This window comes from Schistocerca cancellata, chromosome 4 (assembly GCF_023864275.1).
Source record: "Schistocerca cancellata isolate TAMUIC-IGC-003103 chromosome 4, iqSchCanc2.1, whole genome shotgun sequence".
Lineage (NCBI taxonomy): Eukaryota > Metazoa > Arthropoda > Insecta > Orthoptera > Acrididae > Schistocerca > Schistocerca cancellata.
The window spans coordinates 343,941,132-343,961,608 of record NC_064629.1 but is presented as its reverse complement, the minus strand read 5'-3'; the positions used below and the strand labels follow the sequence as shown (position 1 = coordinate 343,961,608).

General features: G+C 45.7%; 1 protein-coding gene across 1 annotated transcript in view; it reads left to right on the top strand.

The window, feature by feature from the left end:
* The window catches only part of LOC126183886 (galactosylgalactosylxylosylprotein 3-beta-glucuronosyltransferase P), a 1,353,843-nt gene that overhangs the window by 185,222 nt on the left and 1,148,144 nt on the right, over positions 1–20,477 (top strand). The window contains exon 2 of the mRNA XM_049926196.1: positions 15,588–15,641. The gene's annotated coding sequence lies outside the window, so the exon portion shown is untranslated. The remainder of the gene's footprint in view (positions 1–15,587; positions 15,642–20,477) is intronic.

Here is a 20,477-nt window from a genome sequence, read left to right as displayed (position 1 = left end):
GTAAAAATTTAACAAAGGGGTCACCTAGTACAATTCTGTGTGCACAAGCGGCCTAAATCGCCGTGTGGAGAGACGATTTTTCTTTGCACGCCCAAACAAAGAAGGCTCTTCCTAGCAGCAGGGTGACTGGTGGCCCGTCCCTAACAATAACTCCTATATACACTCCTGGAAATTGAAATAAGAACACCGTGAATTCATTGTCCCAGGAAGGGGAAACTTTATTGACACATTCCTGGGGTCAGATACATCACATGATCACACTGACAGAACCACAGGCACATAGACACAGGCAACAGAGCATGCACAATGTCGGCACTAGTACAGCGTATATCCACCTTTCGCAGCAATGCAGGCTGCTATTCTCCCATGGAGACGATCGTAGAGATGCTGGATGTAGTCCTGTGGAACGGCTTGCCATGCCATTTCCACCTGGCGCCTCAGTTGGACCAGCGTTCGTGCTGGACGTGCAGACCGCGTGAGACGACGCTTCATCCAGTCCCAAACATGCTCAATGGGGGACAGATCCGGAGATCTTGCTGGCCAGGGTAGTTGACTTACACCTTCTAGAGCACGTTGGGTGGCACGGGATACATGCGGACGTGCATTGTCCTGTTGGAACAGCAAGTTCCCTTGCCGGTCTAGGAATGGTAGAACGATGGGTTCGATGACGGTTTGGATGTACCGTGCACTATTCAGTGTCCCCTCGGCGATCACCAGTGGTGTACGGCCAGTGTAGGAGATCGCTCCCCACACCATGATGCTGGGTGTTGGCCCTGTGTGCCTCGGTCGTATGCAGTCCTGATTGTGGCGCTCACCTGCACGGCACCAAACACGCATACGACCATCATTGGCACCAAGGCAGAAGCGACTCTCATCGCTGAAGACGACACGTCTCCATTCGTCCCTCCATTCACGCCTGTCGCGACACCACTGGAGGCAGCTGCACGATGTTGGGGCGTGAGCGGAAGACGGCCTAACGGTGTGCGGGACCGTAGCCCAGCTACATGGAGACGGTTGCGAATGGTCCTCGCCGATACCCCAGGAGCAACAGTGTCCCTAATTTGCTGGGAAGTGGCGGTGCGGTCCCCTACGGCACTGCGTAGGATCCTACGGTCTTGGCGTGCATCCGTGCGTCGCTGCGGTCCGGTCCCAGGTCGACGGGCACGTGCACCTTCCGCCGACCACTGGCGACAACATCGATGTACTGTGGAGACCTCACGCCCCACGTGTTGAGCAATTCGGCGGTACGTCCACCCGGCCTCCCGCATGGCCACTATACGCCCTCGCTCAAAGTCCGTCAACTGCACATACGGTTCACGTCCACGCTGTCGCGGCATGCTACCAGTGTTAAAGACTGCGATGGAGCTCCGTATGCCACGGCAAACTGGCTGACACTGACAGCGGCGGTGCACAAATGCTGCGCAGCTAGCGCCATTCGACGGCCAACACCGCGGTTCCTGGTGTGTCCGCTGTGCCGTGCGTGTGATCATTGCTTGTACAGCCCTCTCGCAGTGTCCGGAGCAAGTATGGTGGGTCTGACACACCGGTGTCAATGTGTTCTTTTTTCCATTTCCAGGAGTGTACATCCGAGTTCGAAAGTCTTTCTCGCTTTGGATACACAAAAGTTTGCCTATGTGATGCCTCTACTTGAACAGCCAATTAAATCACTGTGACAAAAAGGAGATCAGAAAGAGTGTTACATTACATTTGAACCTCTGTCTCAGTTATTTTTCGAGCATAATTTTCATTCCTGTCTCCAGAGTGGTGCAAATTGGTATCATATAAAGCTAATATGAAAGGAGACAACCAGAGAAGTGATGACGTCTTTCAACTGGCCCCATCATCCTGTGTCCGCACCGCAGCGCATGTTTCAAGCAGCAGTTCACTTGGTCGACGAAATATATGGACACGACCATCGACCTGGTGTAACGAGAAACATGATTCATCTAGCCGGGCGACACGTTTCCATTTATACACCGTCCCATGTCAAGGACCCTATGCCCACTGCGGTCGCAATTGACGATTTCGTTTGGTCAACAGTGGGAAGCGTAAGGGCCGTCTGCTGCGGAGTTGCATGTTCAACGGTATTCGCTGAATGGTATGCTCCGAAAAACTTGTGCCTGCATCACCACTTTTCTCAGTCATCAGATCTGCCACAGATTGCCGCCTACCCTGCTTTACAGTGCGGACAAGCCTTGGACCTCCACGTTCTGGGATCAGGCGTGGACGTCCAACATCTCATAGGCTACTCGCGGTTTCACCCCTTTCCGTAGATGCTCACGGCAGTAGCACGGAAATAGCCGGCCATCTTCCGAGACGCTCGTTCTCAGGTGCCGGGCCATAACAATCTACCCTTTGTCAAAATCGTTTATGTTAATAAATTTGGCCGTTTACGGCCAGTGTCTCTGCTGGAATGATTCCCCATTCGTTTCTGGGCCACTTATATACTTACCTCACCGCATCAAGTGCCCCCAGAGCCACCAGGTGGCATTTAGTCTTGCCGTGAGCAGTGGTCATAATGTTGTGGCTCATCAGGGACTTGCTGGGGTGAATAACCGACGGCAGTAGAGCAGTGGTTAGAGTCAGAGAGCAGCTTTATGATGGAACTGTATTTAAATTCCTGTCGAATGTTCAAATTTGTCGAGTCTTTGGTTTCGACTTTTTTAATACCTCACCATCTATTTCCTACCTCGTATTTCAACTGACGTAGAGTTTCATCTCGAATGAGCTGCTGAGGATGAGACTTAAAACTGACATTTTAAATCGTTTGGCTGGTGCATGATGTCATAAATTACATTATTCTTTCTTGCTCTCCCAGTGTCTCTGTCTCTCACCGGGCCCCAGATTCTGCTCATCGCCTTTCTTTCAAATATTAGAAGCTTTTGCGTCTCCTTTTTCGTTAGTGTCCAGATTTCTGAACCAGTGAGCAGTGGGGCGCACAATGGCATTGTAGATCTTCATTTACGCAGAATGTGTCATGGCTTTAGACTTGAAGATATCTATGAGGGCATTTAGACATCTGGGGCCAGCAGTAATTCTTTCGTTCAAATCCATGAATCTTTGATTACAATAATTTCACCAACTTCCCAGGTACTTGAACTGAGCAACAGACTTGAACTTGTCTCCGTTAAACGCTAAGTGTTCGTCTGAATATTTAGTTTTGCCTACTTGCATATATTCCATTTTTTGTTTGTTGATGAGTAGTCCTGCTTTACTTGCTGCTGTGGCGGTCCCTCTTTCCTACGGTCTGTCCCTCGTATGGGGTTCAACGTTATCACGCTTTCCCTGAAATTCTTATGGCCCTTATTATGCTTCTCACACATACTGTAGAAGCTCTTTCGCCAGAACATGTTACCGAGTAATGTTATGAAATTTTTACGACACTTAACTCACATTCCAGACGATCGGGATTCAATTTAGGTTTTCCGTAGTTTCCATAAGTCTGTTAAGGTGAACGCTGGAATGGTTCCATCAGCTTTATACGCCGTCACTTTCTGCATTTTTCCGTACCTATTTTAAGGTAATTAAGGTGACTCTCAGGTGATGTTTATCAGTTTTAGAATCGCAAAAGAACAGGAGAATGAAACAGTTTTAGGGTTCAATATCCCGCCGCGTCGTCGACGTTACAGATGGAGCAAAGGTTCGGACTGGACAAGAATTCGGTAGGAATTAGAGTACTACATTTTGTAATGGAAGCATCCTATTGATCACAAAAAAATGATTTAGACGAACCGCAGAACACCTAAATCAAGACAACCGGGCGTGAATCTGAACTCCCTAGATCTAATATCTGTAACCATATCGCTGCTTCCTTTGTCAAAAGAAGAGGTTGTGTGCTTAAGCAACAGTTAATAAAAGATCTTCCAGTGATAAGTGTACCTTTTACCAAGGAGTAAAGCACCTTGCTATCGTCAGTGACACATACGAATCCGTATCAGTATCTACTAAGTTGTGTATTAGGATTCGGCCACAGACAACTTCGGCCTTTATGTCTTAGACTGACAAAAACTACGCAGGTCAATCCCATGTGCTACGTGGCGTATGGAAACTAAGATCGACGCTAATTCGATGGCCAAACCACGGTAAGGAGCGAAAGTCACAAATACAGCCTAACGTGAACTCATATCAGCAACGTTAAACAGTCAGAATCACCTTTAACAGCAACACTCAATCAGTGTTCCACTTCTTTCTTCCGTTAGCGTTTATCCTGTCTAGTACAGTCTCTTCTGGACTCATGTTTTGCCAATTAATTTTGTTTAATTTTGCTGCCTGATGCCAGTCATGTCACTGCAGTTGTCACACAGGTAAGGGAAAACTGTGCCAACGGCGTCCCAGTTCAATAAATTCCACCTAAGTCTGCAAAAATTCAGTCCTACGTATGTCTTCACATTAAATGATGAGTTTTCTGTAATACGAAATCCAGCCGTCACTTTTATCCTGGACCACTGCTCTACCCCTTCAACTGAAAACTGGTCCCTAGTCACTAACGTACTCAATAACAATTATAATATCAAACGTTCTATCCGGAAACGCGACTCTTTTACCTCTGTTATCTGTTTCACTATTCTGTTCACTCACATCATTAACTTTTATTAATGTCTGACTCACACATCCAACTCTAATACATAAACCACATCTGTTGCAAATATAAGTATATGACTTCGCAATATTTTGCGTTCTGTCATGAACTACTTTGTCACTGTTAAGTTCCCTAAAGGTGCAAGTATTTGTCAGGGTGCCAAATTGATTTTCGTGTTTGAATGTGGAATTACTGTCCTCCATCAGAAGTAGTTTACCTCCCTTTCCAGAATTTAATTTCATGTAAGCACCATTTGCACAGAAGGCTAAATAATCCAGCAACGCCACGCGCCATTGTTTTGTGAATAATCCGTCGACGCTTTCTCTCTGTCGCCACTGAAAAGGAAAGAAGAAAAATAACGTGCATGCAAGCTGATAAAACTTGGTCCAACGCATCCGAAAAAGCAAGTCAACTTTATTCTTGGTCGTTTATTTCATCTAAAGCTTTCTTTCCCAGAAGAAAGTTCCCAGTGGCTTGGTGGTGTGGTTGCCTTTGATATATGACACTGGCGGACGCTTTGCTCGATACAAGCTCCTGGCTACAATAACAGCGTTCGGTCCAACATCAACCACTGCGTCGGTTAGTAGAAATATGAAAAACTCTTATAGCTGTATCACATCTACACTCAATGTGCCTACTCAAAGTTTTCCCACTTTCGTAAGGTTTTTAGAATTTAAACTTTAGTCTCCTTCTTCCTTTTTCGTAGGAAGAATATTTAGAGTTTAAATTACAGGCTATCGCAAGGTCATTACAGACAGTGCCAATGCCTGGACTGGACAAGGAACGAGAAGGCCCGAATCACATACGCGATACGGGGGTAGAAAGCTATTGGTTAAAAGTCTTTAGAAAACTACTGCGTGTCTATCTGTACATCTTGAATGTGACAGTTCATATTTCCCGAATTCGCACAATACAGCCGTTGTAGCGAATGACATTAGTAGCTACTATTCCTTCTCCCACGGACTGCAATGACAGTTCTGCAATAAATTTTTGTGATAGAACAGAATGTAGTGCAGATAGAAATTTAGGGTCAGCTCTGTCTAGTATACGTTCCGCGCGTCATGGGCAGGTAGATTAGACCATTTTCAGAAGTTCGTCAAAAGTCCGCTTTATAATTACAGAAATGAGAAACATTTCTTCGAGATATTCTGTTCCCTAAACTGCAACAGACTGTAAGCGCAACCCGTGCTTCGTACTCGGTATAGGTATTGTGCTATGCACTGGATTAGTCGCTAAAAACGGCACTATGGTCTAGATACACTCCTGGAAATGGAAAAAAGAACACATTGACACCGGTGTGTCAGACCCACCATACTTGCTCCGGACACTGCGAGAGGGCTGTACAGGCAATGATCACACGCACGGCACAGCGGACACACCAGGAACCGCGGTGTTGGCCGTCGAATGGCGCTAGCTGCGCAGCATTTGTGCACCGCCGCCGTCAGTGTCAGCCAGTTTGCCGTGGCATACGGAGCTCCATCGCAGTCTTTAACACTGGTAGCATGCCGCGACAGCGTGGACGTGAACCGTATGTGCAGTTGACGGACTTTGAGCGAGGGCGTATAGTGGGCATGCGGGAGGCCGGGTGGACGTACCGCCAAATTGCTCAACACGTGGGGCGTGAGGTCTCCACAGTACATCGATGTTGTCGCCAGTGGTCGGCGGAAGGTGCACGTGCCCGTCGACCTGGGACCGGACCGCAGCGACGCACGGATGCACGCCAAGACCGTAGGATCCTACGCAGTGCCGTAGGGGACCGCACCGCCACTTCCCAGCAAATTAGGGACACTGTTGCTCCTGGGGTATCGGCGAGGACCATTCGCAACCGCCTCCATGAAGCTGGGCTACGGTCCCGCACACCGTTAGGCCGTCTTCCGCTCACGCCCCAACATCGTGCAGCCCGCCTCCAGTGGTGTCGCGACAGGCGTGAATGGAGGGACGAATGGAGACGTGTCGTCTTCAGCGATGAGAGTCGCTTCTGCCTTGGTGCCAATGATGGTCGTATGCGTGTTTGGCGCCGTGCAGGTGAGCGCCACAATCAGGACTGCATACGACCGAGGCACACAGGGCCAACACCCGGCATCATGGTGTGGGGAGCGATCTCCTACACTGGCCGTACACCACTGGTGATCGTCGAGGGGACACTGAATAGTGCACGGTACATCCAAACCGTCATCGAACCCATCGTTCTACCATTCCTAGACCGGCAAGGGACAATGCACGTCCGCATGTATCCCGTGCCACCCAACGTGCTCTAGAAGGTGTAAGTCAACTACCCTGGCCAGCAAGATCTCCGGATCTGTCCCCCATTGAGCATGTTTGGGACTGGATGAAGCGTCGTCTCACGCGGTCTGCACGTCCAGCACGAACGCTGGTCCAACTGAGGCGCCAGGTGGAAATGGCATGGCAAGCCGTTCCACAGGACTACATCCAGCATCTCTACGATCGTCTCCATGGGAGAATAGCAGCCTGCATTGCTGCGAAAGGTGGATATACACTGTACTAGTGCCGACATTGTGCATGCTCTGTTGCCTGTGTCTATGTGCCTGTGGTTCTGTCAGTGTGATCATGTGATGTATCTGACCCCAGGAATGTGTCAATAAAGTTTCCCCTTCCTGGGACAATGAATTCACGGTGTTCTTATTTCAATTTCCAGGAGTGTATTTTCTGCAGGCGTTAAGATGAGAAGTGTTTCACTATCCATCCTATGTACGTAGTAATGATCTTGCTTCCTGTGATTTCCATTTTTGTTTCACGTGAAGAAACTCTTGGTGCTGTTAGCTGTTACGTACAGTGCAAATTTATGTGACGAAAGGATGAAAAAATATGGCAAATGTGTCATTTCCTGAAATGAATACATTGAGAAGTAGGTCAAGGATTGCTGTAATTCTTTCAATAAATGTCTACAACCAAAGTTAATTCTGGTTCGCGTGCCGAACTTTTTGTCGTATCCGAACCTGGATTATCTGTCTGCGGACTTGTCTAGGTCCTCGGCTGCCTAAAAGTCACCTATTTTGGTCGAATATAACCCTAGATATATGAGAGCCAAAAAGAGTTAAAAAATTGAGTTTTTAAAGCCTTGCGTATAAATGTAGCATTTCAATCACAAAAAAATGGGTCAAATGGCTCTGAGAACTATGGGACGTAACAGCTGTGGTCATCAGTCCCCCTAGAATTTAGAACTACTTAAACCTAACTAACCTAAGGACATCACACACATCCATGCCCGAGGCAGGATTCGAACCTGCGACCGTAGTGGTCACGCGGTTCCAGACTGAAGCGCCTAGAACCGCTCGGCCACTCTGGCCGGCATTTCAATCACAGAAGATGCTTCAAACTAGTTGAATATTACGATGCAAAATGCTTCTTAGTTTCTCTTAATCAGTAAATGTTGTTATTAAATTTGTGGCAAGTTCCTGTGAGATCAGACTGCTGAGATCAGCGGTCCCTAGGCTTACACATTACTTAATCTAACTTCAACTTACGCTAAGGACATAATACACACACCCATGCCCGAGTTAGGACTCGAACCTCCGACGGAGGATGGCCGCACGAATCGTGACAAGGCGCCCTGACCGCACGGCTACCCCGCGCGGCTCATATTGTTACTGCATTGTGTTTCTGTACACGTGTTCTTTGCTACGCGTAAGATTGCTAATAGCCACAGTAGCGACTTTGACACAGGTCTTACGAAATCTCTCGAAAATAATACGTACGGCTTGTGATCATTCTCGTAGAACGAATGAGATGGTGTAAAGAAGACGTAGCAGTACAGTCACTGGCAAATAATTTATACGTGAACTGTGATAAAAACGCTTTAAGCGCAAAAAATGGATGTTTCAGTTAGGTATATCTACACATATATTAGACATACAAAAGCGTCGATGCGCAGTCGATTTCCTCGAGCAGGCCACGGTGGAACAGCGCGGTAGGGGCTATTGTGGTGTGGGTGCTAATTGTTTGAGAATTTGTTAACCTTTGCAATAGAAACGAGACTCAGTGTTCATCACAACCAGTACCATAGATGCTAAATATCCTATCCTCTGTATTGTTACAGATTACACTCGCCTGTCCAAATTTGGCCTTCCAAACGCGAGGAACCACACCAGTATTTTTCTACATCGAGGCAGAACACCAGAAGTTCTAATTGACGACCAACCCAGCGTCTTATGATGATTTCCCTGTGTGGAAGTAGCTCGTAGGTTGTGGGGTTCGGTTCACTTGATATGAAGCTGCTAGGAATTTACTAGCGAATGGGCTAAGGCTCTCAAAGGTACTAAATGAGAAGTCTAATTGAAATTCAGGGATGCCAGCGGCTTTAATTAAGCGAAACGATGTACCAGAAAAAGCAGTAAACTGTTTTATCGATATAATACATGTTCGACTATAATGTCACACGTTGTATAGTTTACAGTTAAGAATGTCGATACAGGTTCTTAAAACTGTATATAAATCACGTAACAGAAGAACTTCCTATTTACACATTCTACTCTGTACTGCTCGCTGAGTCCTGGTACATTAATATTTACATAGTTGACTTACAAACAAGTCGCCGTACGTGCGGCTTTGTTTACAACGATCCATGCAGCCGCTGCTAACAGCGCGCTCACTCAGCGCTGCTCAGCCCCTTGACTACTATAGTCAGCCGGCAGCACTTTGCTCGGCTCTCCTTGTTGCAGCGCGGAAGGCGCACGGAATGCTTCATCTGCATTACGTAATACTAAGTTATCAAAAGGAAACTGTTAATGAAAAGAATGTAAATATTCTGTGCGACAGCTTACTGTTGATTGGTATCTGCAGTTATCGTCAATCGAATCAGACTACAGATATAAAGGAATGATAAATGCACACAATCCTTCTTATTTACTAAGTGAGGTTTGGAACTAAATTCTATGCCACACATAGTTAGAAACTGCTACACATCCCTTCCCTTGGAAGATTTGCACAATTGGAATGTTCTCGTAGACAACAAAATGAAAATACAGCACGCTAAGAGAAACATGAACTAAAAGTGAGAAGACATTGGCCTCTCCATTGTAGTGTTATTATAGTAAGAAACTGTCCGTAACTGATGCACAAAATTAATCTGCAAACTTATTGAATAAAATGTGCAAAATTTCATTAAGTAATTTATTTAGCATTTCCGAAATGCTAAATAAATTAGTTTATGAAGATACAAAGACAAAGAAGAACTGATTGAAAGAGAAATCAAATAGTTAATTAACATACCAAGAAGAAGCAAAAATTACTAGTTGCAGTTCATTAACCAATTATAAATGTGTTGTCGCTAAATGCTAGATTTCTCCTCTCTAAGTTAATGAACATAGTTAAAACTGAAGCAGTCCTTTCAGTGAACGTCTCAGTATGACTACTCTGAAGTTTAATCCTTTTTGAACTTACATAACTTATCACCATAAGGTTTCGGACACTGTAATATCAATGAGTTATTGTTTAAACAGAAAATTTTCAATTTTACAGTGTTTCATCAGCTAGTTCACATGCGCTAGTACACTAATAAATAATTATTTTTTAAGTAAAAACCTTTAATTCTGGAGTGATTCATCATCCAGTTCATATGCACTACAAAAATTCTGGAACTATTACCTCAACTAATCTTCCACAAGCTGCGCGGGGTAGCCGCGCGGTCTCAGACGATTTTCCCCTGTTCGTGTGGCTCCCCCCGTTGTGGGTTCGAATCCTCCCCTGGGCATGGGTGTGTGTGTGTTGTCCTTAGAGTAAGTTAGTTTAAGTTAGATGAAGTAGCGTGTCAGCCTAGGGACCGACGACCTCAGCAGTTTGGTCCATAGGAACTTACCACCAATTTCCAATCTTCCACAAAAATATGTTTCTGCTGGAATGATACCACAACACTCCTGCAAACATATTGTAGGGGCCGACTTGCCGCGGTTGGGGCTAAGTTTTGGGCCGGTGGGGTCCGATGACAGACTTAGACACTTAATTGCTCTTAATTACAACATTTCACCATCTAAATAAGAGTTGGACATGCCCCACTCTGGCTCAGCAGTCCGGCGATGGTCAGTTTGAGGCTGACCCCCACCCCAGGGGGACGGTCCTTGCGTAGGTGCCCAGTGAGACTGACGTCAGACCCGGGATGCGAGCCAGCTGCCCTTAAGTAGGTCACGGCTCTGACGCCAGCGGCGTGCTCATTCTTCTTGCTGCATAGGCCGCCTGATGCTGAACATCCATGTACAGGCGATCGAGGTATGGCTCGTGTCTTCCACAGTGACGAGAAATGACTGCCGTCCTCGGGGCACGACTCGCTGCTCCTGGCAGGAGTCTGGCAGCGGCTGGCCTAGACAGCAGGTGCGCTGTGCTGCGCCACCAACTCCCGCAGGGTGCAGTTAGTGCGAGAGGCTGCTGCCCCTTCCCGATCATGAACACATAGCCGCAGATGGTGGCACCTCATCGTCTTATTGGCCTCACTGTAGTTTGAAGCAGCATTGCTCGGATTCCAGTCACGTAGCTCATAACACAGTTGTAGCCCAGCTGTTGTGTCACCGTCCTGCTCGATCCGGCTATTACACAGCGCGTTACTAGTTTCGCATAGCATGCCTAGTCCATCTCGCAATCCTTTTGCGTACATGTTGCTATTACCTACCTGTCGCCACTCTGAGCTTACCGGCCAGTGGTAGCAAACTCAATGCTCTACGGCACCTTGTTACAAATTTCACGTAAGACTAGGTAGCGGCACTACATGGCCTCCTCTGCGGAAAGGCCGTATCCCTTGGGTCTTGCTTAGGACTGGTTCCCCACGGTGAACTACCCCTACCATCGAATTAGAAAACAAGAGAAACTCTCCTAAGATCATACTAGGCTAGTAATCTTAAATGCTATACATTTATTCTACTAAATTAAACTTTATGGCTGCTTCCTTGTAACCCCTCAGCACATTTGCTTTCTATATCTGTGCCCACCGCACACCTTTGCTTATTGCATGGCTTTCTCCATGCTTCTAATATTAATTATGTCTAACAAATTCATCTTTTACCAAAATACTTTCACGTGCGGGAGATCCAAATCACTGGAACCTGAATTACCCACAGATCGGACAGCTGAATGGCCCTCCATCTCAAGTAAATAACACCTATGCAGAACAAAATCCGAGTCACTATGGCGCTAGGAATTGTGACACACAGGGTCACGGTTACCCGCCGTCTATCATCCCAATACTGTTATGTGCTGAATTAGTTGCTCGCAGTGATCCGTCCCCCTTGTGTAGCTATCATCTGATTCAGAGAATAAACTAGACTAGGTTCCCATGTATCATTTAGGAAGATAAGGTTTTGTTTACGAAACATTTCCAACGGTTCGTGTGGCTGATAGGCCTGTGGTTTTGTTATCTTCAAGTGAGTAAGGCCATCATTGTAGATGATAAATGAAATTTTAGTCCCACAATATCATACACAGTTCCATTAACCAACAACCCAGTGCGTCTTAGCTCCACGTGTCTCACTCCCTCGAGCTTCCCTTGCTCATAATAACTCGCCACTACTATTACACTGACGTGCATTGAGTATACTCAATGTAGCCCAGCTCGCTGAAAGTATAGCTGTGGTTCCATCACCTCCGTGCAACATTGATGACCACCCGCCTCGACAATGAACAGCAGCATAACACATCCGTTGCCTCCCATCTCGAGCTCGCAAGTAGAACATACGGTGACGGCCCCACTTTGACATTGCTGTAGTTCTTCTTCGGTCATCAACGCGTGCCGGCCCCATCTTCTGCTGTTAGTAGCACTACACTCTCTTTCATCTGCACAAACATCCTCCTGTTTCTAGCCCTACCAGATAGGCGTGTATTGTGTAACATCTAAACAACGCTTGTTCGTCCGCCACTGGTACTTTCACTGACGAGTACAACCGTTCACTATTCGTTCTCACCTCCTCATTTGCTCCATGATAGAGGAAAGGAAGGTTTTGACCCTTAGGCTCTGCTATTAACTTCATTATGCTATGGTCACACGTTCTCACGCTCACAGGCGCCAGACGTGATAGAAATAGACCTCGTCAAAGGCATCACACGAGAACACTGACTGTTGCAGTTGAAAACGATCAGACCTCCGACTACATGCAAGTAATACTATACACGGAAGAAACACTGCAGGACAGAGAACCACGTCAGATACTAAACTAAAAGATTGGGCCCTGTTCAAGGAAACGCTTGATAGTGGTATTCCAGAGACTCGAGAAATTACTCACACAGCATAAATTGATGAAGCTGTCGTAGCACTTACCACTGCAGTCCCTGATGCAATGACAGATGCCATTCCAGCTCTCATACCACAACACCACAACACCACTCAGCGACCCTGCTGCAGAAATTTCTGGGGCTCATCTGAATGTGAGGTATTGGCAGCACAGCAGGCGCCCACTGTGTCGTAGGACCGTTGCTGTTCACAATATACATAAATGACCTTGTGGATGACATCGGAAGTTCACTGAGGCTTTTTGCGGATGATGCTGTGGTATATCGAGAGGTTGTAACAATGGAAAATTGTACTGAAATGCAGGAGGATCTGCAACGAATTGACGCATGGTGCAGGGAATGGCAATTCAATCTCAATGTAAACAAGTGTAATGTGCTGAGAATACATAGAAAGAAAGATCCTTTATCATTTAGCTACAATATAGCAGGTCAGTAACTGGATGCAGTTAATTCCATAGATTATCTGGGAGTAGGCATTAGCAGTGATTTAAAATGGAATGATCATACAAAGTTGATCGTCGGTAAAGCAGATGCCAGACTGAGATTCATTGGAAGAATACTATGGAAATGCAATCCGAAAACAAAGGAAGTAGGTTACAGTACACTTGTTCGCCCACTGCTTGAATATTGCTCACCAGTGTGGGATCCGTCACAGATAGGGTTGATAGAACAGATAGAGAAGATCCAACGGAAAGCAGCGAGCTTCGTAACAGGATCATTTAGTAATCGCGAAAGCGTTACGGAGATGATAGATAAATTCCAGTGGAAGACTTTGTGGGAGAGACGCTCAGTATCTCGGTACGGTCTTTTGTTGAAGTTTCGAGAACATACCTTCTACGTATATTTCGCGAAGAGACCATGAGGATAAAATCAGAAGATTGGAGCCCACACAGAGGCATACCGACAATCTTTCTTTCCACGAACAATACGAGACTGGAATAGAAGGGAGAACTGATAGGTACCCTCCGCCACTCACCGTCAGGTGGCTTGCGGAGTATGGGTGTAGATGTAGATGTAGATGTATAAACAGCTCGTTAACAGGTTCCAGAGAATTATACGAGAGAAGATACAAACATATCGATACACACAGTTGGATCAGAAACTCGCTGAAGTGGATACCACAAGCCTGCAGTGTGTTATCTAGCTCGACACTTCAGCAGGGAGCGACAATAGACTCCCACTTTACAAGGGCCTGGCGGACCTGCCTACTCGCAGACCGAGAATTCACACTTGTTACGGACTAGGACGTTACACGACTTGTAGCTCAGCCCGCGTGCGACGAAATCACACGTGCTAGCACACGCGAGATCATGGAAGGATAAGGCTATAGAATACCTTACACACATCACGAAAGCTATCATACGACACCAAAACTACCCTGCATTTTGAAATGCGGCCAATGTGTTAATGTTCAGATAGTCAGTGAAAGATCACTCTCATCCCATTAGCTTTCTGAGCTCGCTTTGCAAGATTTTTCAGAAGGTGATACTAAAACGACTCACTAGGCACTGCATGAACGACGACACCCTGAGACCAGAACATTTCAGCTGCAGGAATCACCACACCACAATACAACAACTCTTCCACGTAGTTCAACACTTAAGAGGTGTATACAACACAAGCAAAGGAACGAGAGCTGTGTTCCGAAACATCGAAAGAGTCTTCTATCGTCAACGGCACAACGGCCTCATCTGCAAACTCAACGATGCTGGGTTCCCCGTTGGACTCACATATCTCAAACATTGATACTTCACAAATAAAAGTTTCAGCACTGACATTCAGGGTGGACAATCAACACGACACGGAATTCAAGCCAGAGTACCCCAGGGCAGCATGCTGTGGCCTCTCTTGTTTAACCTCTTCGTTAATAATATTCCAACAACACACAAAACATCTACACCGATGACACAGCCATCTTAGTGCACCATCAAACATCAGCTCATGAGTATAGACAGCACTCAGAACTGTCGAGCCTTACTTGGAGAAATGGCGTATCGGGGTTAACGTAGACAAGTGTGAGGCGTTTTGTTCACATTTAGACCGAAGAAACAGCACATACATCAGCACTGTAGACAAATCACACTACACGCATGTCCAATAGGTTTCCAGGAGAAAGTCAGACACTTACGTACTGGCTGGACTGGACACTCACACAGGAGGACCACACACAAGTAGCTAACAAATCGTACGGATGGCTCAAAAACTGTATCCTATGTTTAATAGGCAAAGCACACTGAAGAATGGGGATGTGTCGAAGTCTATGTACATGACACGTATTACACTACTGTTGACGTACACAGCTCCAGGCGGGAGCTACTCAGCTTCAACACGGCTGCGCCGCCTGCTGATCAAACAGAACGAGATGATACGAATCATAAGCAATGCCCCAAAATACACACTCACGGCGGACTTACGTAACGAATTCCGACTCGAAACTCTTGAGAAGGTATTCAAAAACCTCACCACATGACTGTACAGAAGTTGTAGACACTCGGACAACACCTTCGTGGAAGCACAACCGCCCAAAAACACTTTTCCTTAAGGGAAACTAACCATCTACGGCAGACTTAAATTAAGCACCTTAGCGCTGAAATTTTGGTGAAACCCTGCCCCACAACAAAACCCATTGGCACTGCCAGGTGCACCCATACAGCCTACCAAACGGGACAGACTGGAATGTCGAATACAAAGAACACAAACAGACTTCATACGACTCCACACGACGAGCGGCCGATTTATGACCAACTGACCACTCAGATGAGGATTTGGTATGTTACAGGTATGCTGACGCTGCAGCTGGTCCAGGAGACATCATTGGACGCCAGCTACAACGGTAATACCTCCCTACTAATTTTTTCTGATACCTGTGCATGAACTGTCAATGCTGGCACAAAACCTCCAGTAGCCCTACTACCCGTCCAAACTATCGCAGAGATTTTTTTTTCAGAGAATTTCCCGTGGCACTTCTTTCCGACTGCCCTTAAAAACCGCTACTGTTCAAACGATTATGAATGCTATCTCCTAGATAGGAGTGTACTAGTGGGTAATCACACCCAGACGTTCGGACAATAGCACATACCTGCATCCTGTGACACCTAGATTTGAATGTAACCATATTTCATAGGTGACATCGGAACTTTTTGAGATGGTCACCATGCTTATGCAGGTCTGGACAGGCTCCATCTCTATACAAAGCTATTAACCCTAACTCTGTTGGTAACTCTTTCCACACCTTTCCCAATCCCTTCAGATATTAGTCAGGTGACAAAAGGACAGGACTCAATTACGCATGAAGTGCCTAATCAATCTCTTCCTGTAAGCTCATTAAGCCCACTCTTGCATCCTGTACACTATCCTCTAGTGATTGCAAAGTATTGTTAATGTTATTCTCTCATCCAGTACTTTCATTGGTACTCGAACTACCTCTAAATCCTGATTTAAACTTCTAGCTGATTCTATGGCATTATTCAACACTTACCCAGTCAGTTGTCGAAGCATGTGTGTGTTGTTTAGCACGCTGATCTTCAAACTCGCACTCTGTGGAATGCCACTCCACAGCCACTCTAGTCCCTTCAGCGAACTCTCTCTCGGCTTCTGCTGTTCAATTTAGCTCACTCATATTGTTTGCACCTGCTGTCCCAGATATTGTCTTGAGTATCCTTTCCCCAGCATCTACCCATTCCCTCTTTCTCCTCCAATATTCTTGTGGCACAACCCCTACTACTTCTCGCAGTTTTTCGTTCAATCGCCCATACACTATGCGTAACTTTTTTCATTCCTCAAGACACGCTCAGAGACCTCTTTCTACAGTCCATTGCTGCTCTCTGAGTACCGAACACCCGAGAATATCTCTTCCAGTCTTCTTATCTTTTTTCGTAGTTCCCGTACACTAAATATCAAACTCAAAGTTCACCTGTGACTAGACAAAGTCACATCCTGCTACCTGTAAAACGAAACTCCTCAATCCAGGTGGTAATCTCGCAGCGCCCCAACATCGCCACAGGCCAAGAGGTACAGCACCGCCAAGACTAGCATCCTTCTTTCCTCACCCTCGCTAAAATGCAGTCTGAGGACAGGGACCATCATCATCGTTCTTCCCCCACAGACGTCTGCTTTCTCAGGCCAGAAGGGTTCACACAATAACTAAATATAATCCTTACCCCCCAAAAATATATATGTAATCCTACCCAACACTGTTTTAATAACCTACGCAAAATACCCCAAGAAACCCAATAAAGCATAACAAAATACATAGACTATCTTCCTGCCAGTAATGAATGTGGTATATGAGTTACATGGTCCTCTTCGGCATGTTGCACACTCTTCTGCTCCTTCTTCGATCTCTCCTTTGGCTCTAACGATACTTCTCCTTGGATTAATTCTGATGCACCCTTAAATTGTTGTAAGCGTCGAATGTGTACAATAATTGACTTCGTTGATAACTGTAGCTTCACATTCACAGATGATATGGTTTAAATCACTTAGTACAGAACCTGGTATGGTTTCACAAACTTCTTTCTTTTCTCTTTCAGAGTATATGGACTCGATATCACCCACTGGCCCACTCAGTAAAAACTTAAGGTTCCTGTGCACTTCACTGCCCCCACTTGCCTCTCCAACACCTTGGTGTTCGCTTTTTGTACCCTCTACCAAACTTCTCTCACGGTTCTCATGAGCCCTCGGACCAACTCTCTGTTCCTGCTCCATTTCTGCTCAATCATATTGAATGGCGACGGAACTTTTTTGCTTCACCCTGCCTTGAATGGTGACACGCCCATTCTAATGTGCACTTTAGAATTGCAAACATTCATCACAAAAGATAAAGACATAACAGTCACTATGTTGGCAGTTGACATATTTACTGAGCATTCCTCTGATGATTTAATGAACCTGCTCCGTCCTTCCATTTGACTGAAGATGGAATAATTATTAATTTCTTCATTTTCAACAACTGACACAACTTCTTCATCAGGTATGACATTAAGTTCGTTCCCTGATCCATTATTATTATCATCTCTAGAACCCAAACTTCAACACCCATCTATTCACCAACGCATGTGTGACTGTGCCTGTATGCTGATTCAGTATTGCCTCCATCTCATTGCAACAACAGGAATGGTCTATTATAGCCAGCATAAAACGATTTGTTGCTGGAGTTCGGTTAAATGGTCCTAATACATTCACCCCAATCACCTGAAATGGTTCCATAGGTTCTGGCAATCATTGAAACAATACTTGTGTTTCGACACAAATCTGCATGTTGCACTCACTGCCGTAATTCTTGATGTACTGACTGACATCAGGTTTCTTCTAATTCAGAATGCCACTTTCTAGTATTCAATATTAAATGTGCACCCTGTAATCTCATACACTCGTCACAGTCGCTGCTATTGCTCTTACATATCTCTCCATGAAACAATTATGTTATCCAAATACACTAGACGTTGACGAGGCTTTAATCCCTTCAAAATCTCATCTTACAAACACTGAAATGTTTCTGGTGCATTCTTCAAACCAAACAGCATTCTTCTATACTGATAATGTCCCAAGGCTACGAAAATACAGTCTTTGATCTGTCTTCTAGAATTAGCTCCGACTCATGGTACCCACTCCTCAAATTCATTGCCAAGAAATACCGACATTACCCAAGATTATCAATTGTTTCCGTGATGTTTTGAATGGGCTAAGTATCTGTCTCACTGTTCAAATGGTGATAATTGTAGCAAACTCGATATTTGCTTAAAACGACCGTAGAAGTTTTGGGTACAATTACAACTGAATTCTCCCGTGGGCACTACTTTATTCCATTATCCCGTCAGTTAGCTGCTGATTGATGAAAAATTCTAAAATTGGCTCCAGGTACGGTGGTATTCTGTATGGATTCCATTACACCAGTGCTTCACTCCTGCAGGAATCCTGCGTTACCTCACAGTCGTTGCAGGCAATAGCCACCATGGAGAAAGCATATCGTGGGACTTGAACAACAGTTCTTCCACGTGCACTCTCTCTGTTCCTTGCAAGTTCTTACCCTTCTCACGCAATGCAGTCTTACTTGTGTCCGTGCATTAATAGCTCACACCATCTGAACAGCAATCTTTCTCCTCTGTAACATCTAAAGTTGAGACTAACATTCCATTGAACAACTTAGCCTCCGCAATGCCAAAATTATCCACATTGATGGATGTTACCTGGCCACCATCCTTTTCCTGTAGGTGTAGAACACTTCGTCTCACTAAACAATATGGTGCATCTAACAGATCGATACCCTCCAGCGCTTCCACTACACACAACATACCAACTGGTAAGTCAGGCTCCATGCTCACCCAAAGCGACTTCCCAGTGCCACTCGACACACAATCATCAAATAAGCTTTAACGTCACTGGTCGCTGCTTAACTAGACTGAGTACTACAGTAGACACTCCTCGTGACAGATCAACGTTGACGAGAGCTTCCTCTAGTCAGAATGTCTTCCCATGAAGTTACACCTCACATCGTTAACAGTCAATTATGGCGCGCTGACAGGATCATGACATAACCCTCGCTTACGTAAGACACCACTTCTTCATGCTGCCTTAACTTAGTAGCCTCCAATTTAAAATTCACCATTACCGACCCAGTGAGCATACATCGTTATCCCCAACTGCATGCAAACTATAAAGTTGTGTGTCCCATTGCCTCCTACCTACTAGGTCTCTTGAGTCCACTCACACATATACCCCTATGTCGAACAGAAATTAATACCTTCTTCCACCTACTATGCCCACTATGATTGAACGGGTGGTGCACTAGTTAGCACACTGGACTTGCATTCGTGAGGACGACGGTTCAAACTCGCGTCCGGCCATCCAGATTTAGGTTTTCCGTGATTTCCCTGAAACGCTTCAGGCAAATGTTGGGATAGTTCTTTTTAATGGGACGGCCAATTTCTTTCCACATCCTTGCTCGGCATCTAATGACCTCGTTGTCAACGGGACGTTAAAAAGTACTCTCCTGCTCATACCCACTATGGCACATCCCACCTCTGCATTCGTATTTCCTACATTTGTTTTTATTGAGAACGCCTTTTGGCGTTTCTTGGGTTCCCTTTAAAGTTTAATGGCTGCTTGTTAGTACCTCGATGGTTATTCCCGTAATACTGCTGACAGTTCAAAAAAGTGGTTCAAATGGCTCTGAGCACTATGCGACTTTACTTCTGAGGTCATCAGTCGCCTAGAACTTAGAAATAATTAAACCTAACTCACCTAAGGACATCACACACATCCATGCCCGAGGCAGGATTCGAACCTCCGACCGTAGCGGTCGCTCGGCTCCAGATTGTAGCGCCTAGAACCGCACGGCCACTCCGGCCGGCTCTGACAGTTCACACCACGTCTGTTCCTTCATGGCTGGTGGCACTGCCTCTGCTCATGTTCCTTACGCCTACAATCAAAAAATTTTACACTAGCCACAAACACACTTCGCGTACTTATCACCCCTGTTGCAACATCAGTTTCTTCAAATGTCAATGCCAGCCTCACTGGTGCCTTATGTGCACCGGTGTGCACGCTCTTAGACATTTCCGATGCCAAATCCTTCAGGAATTCTATGAGGGCCTTGTGCTGGCCTTCCTGTGACAACTTCTTGTTCGCCTCATCACTCACTATTAATTAATATGTACGCACATTACTT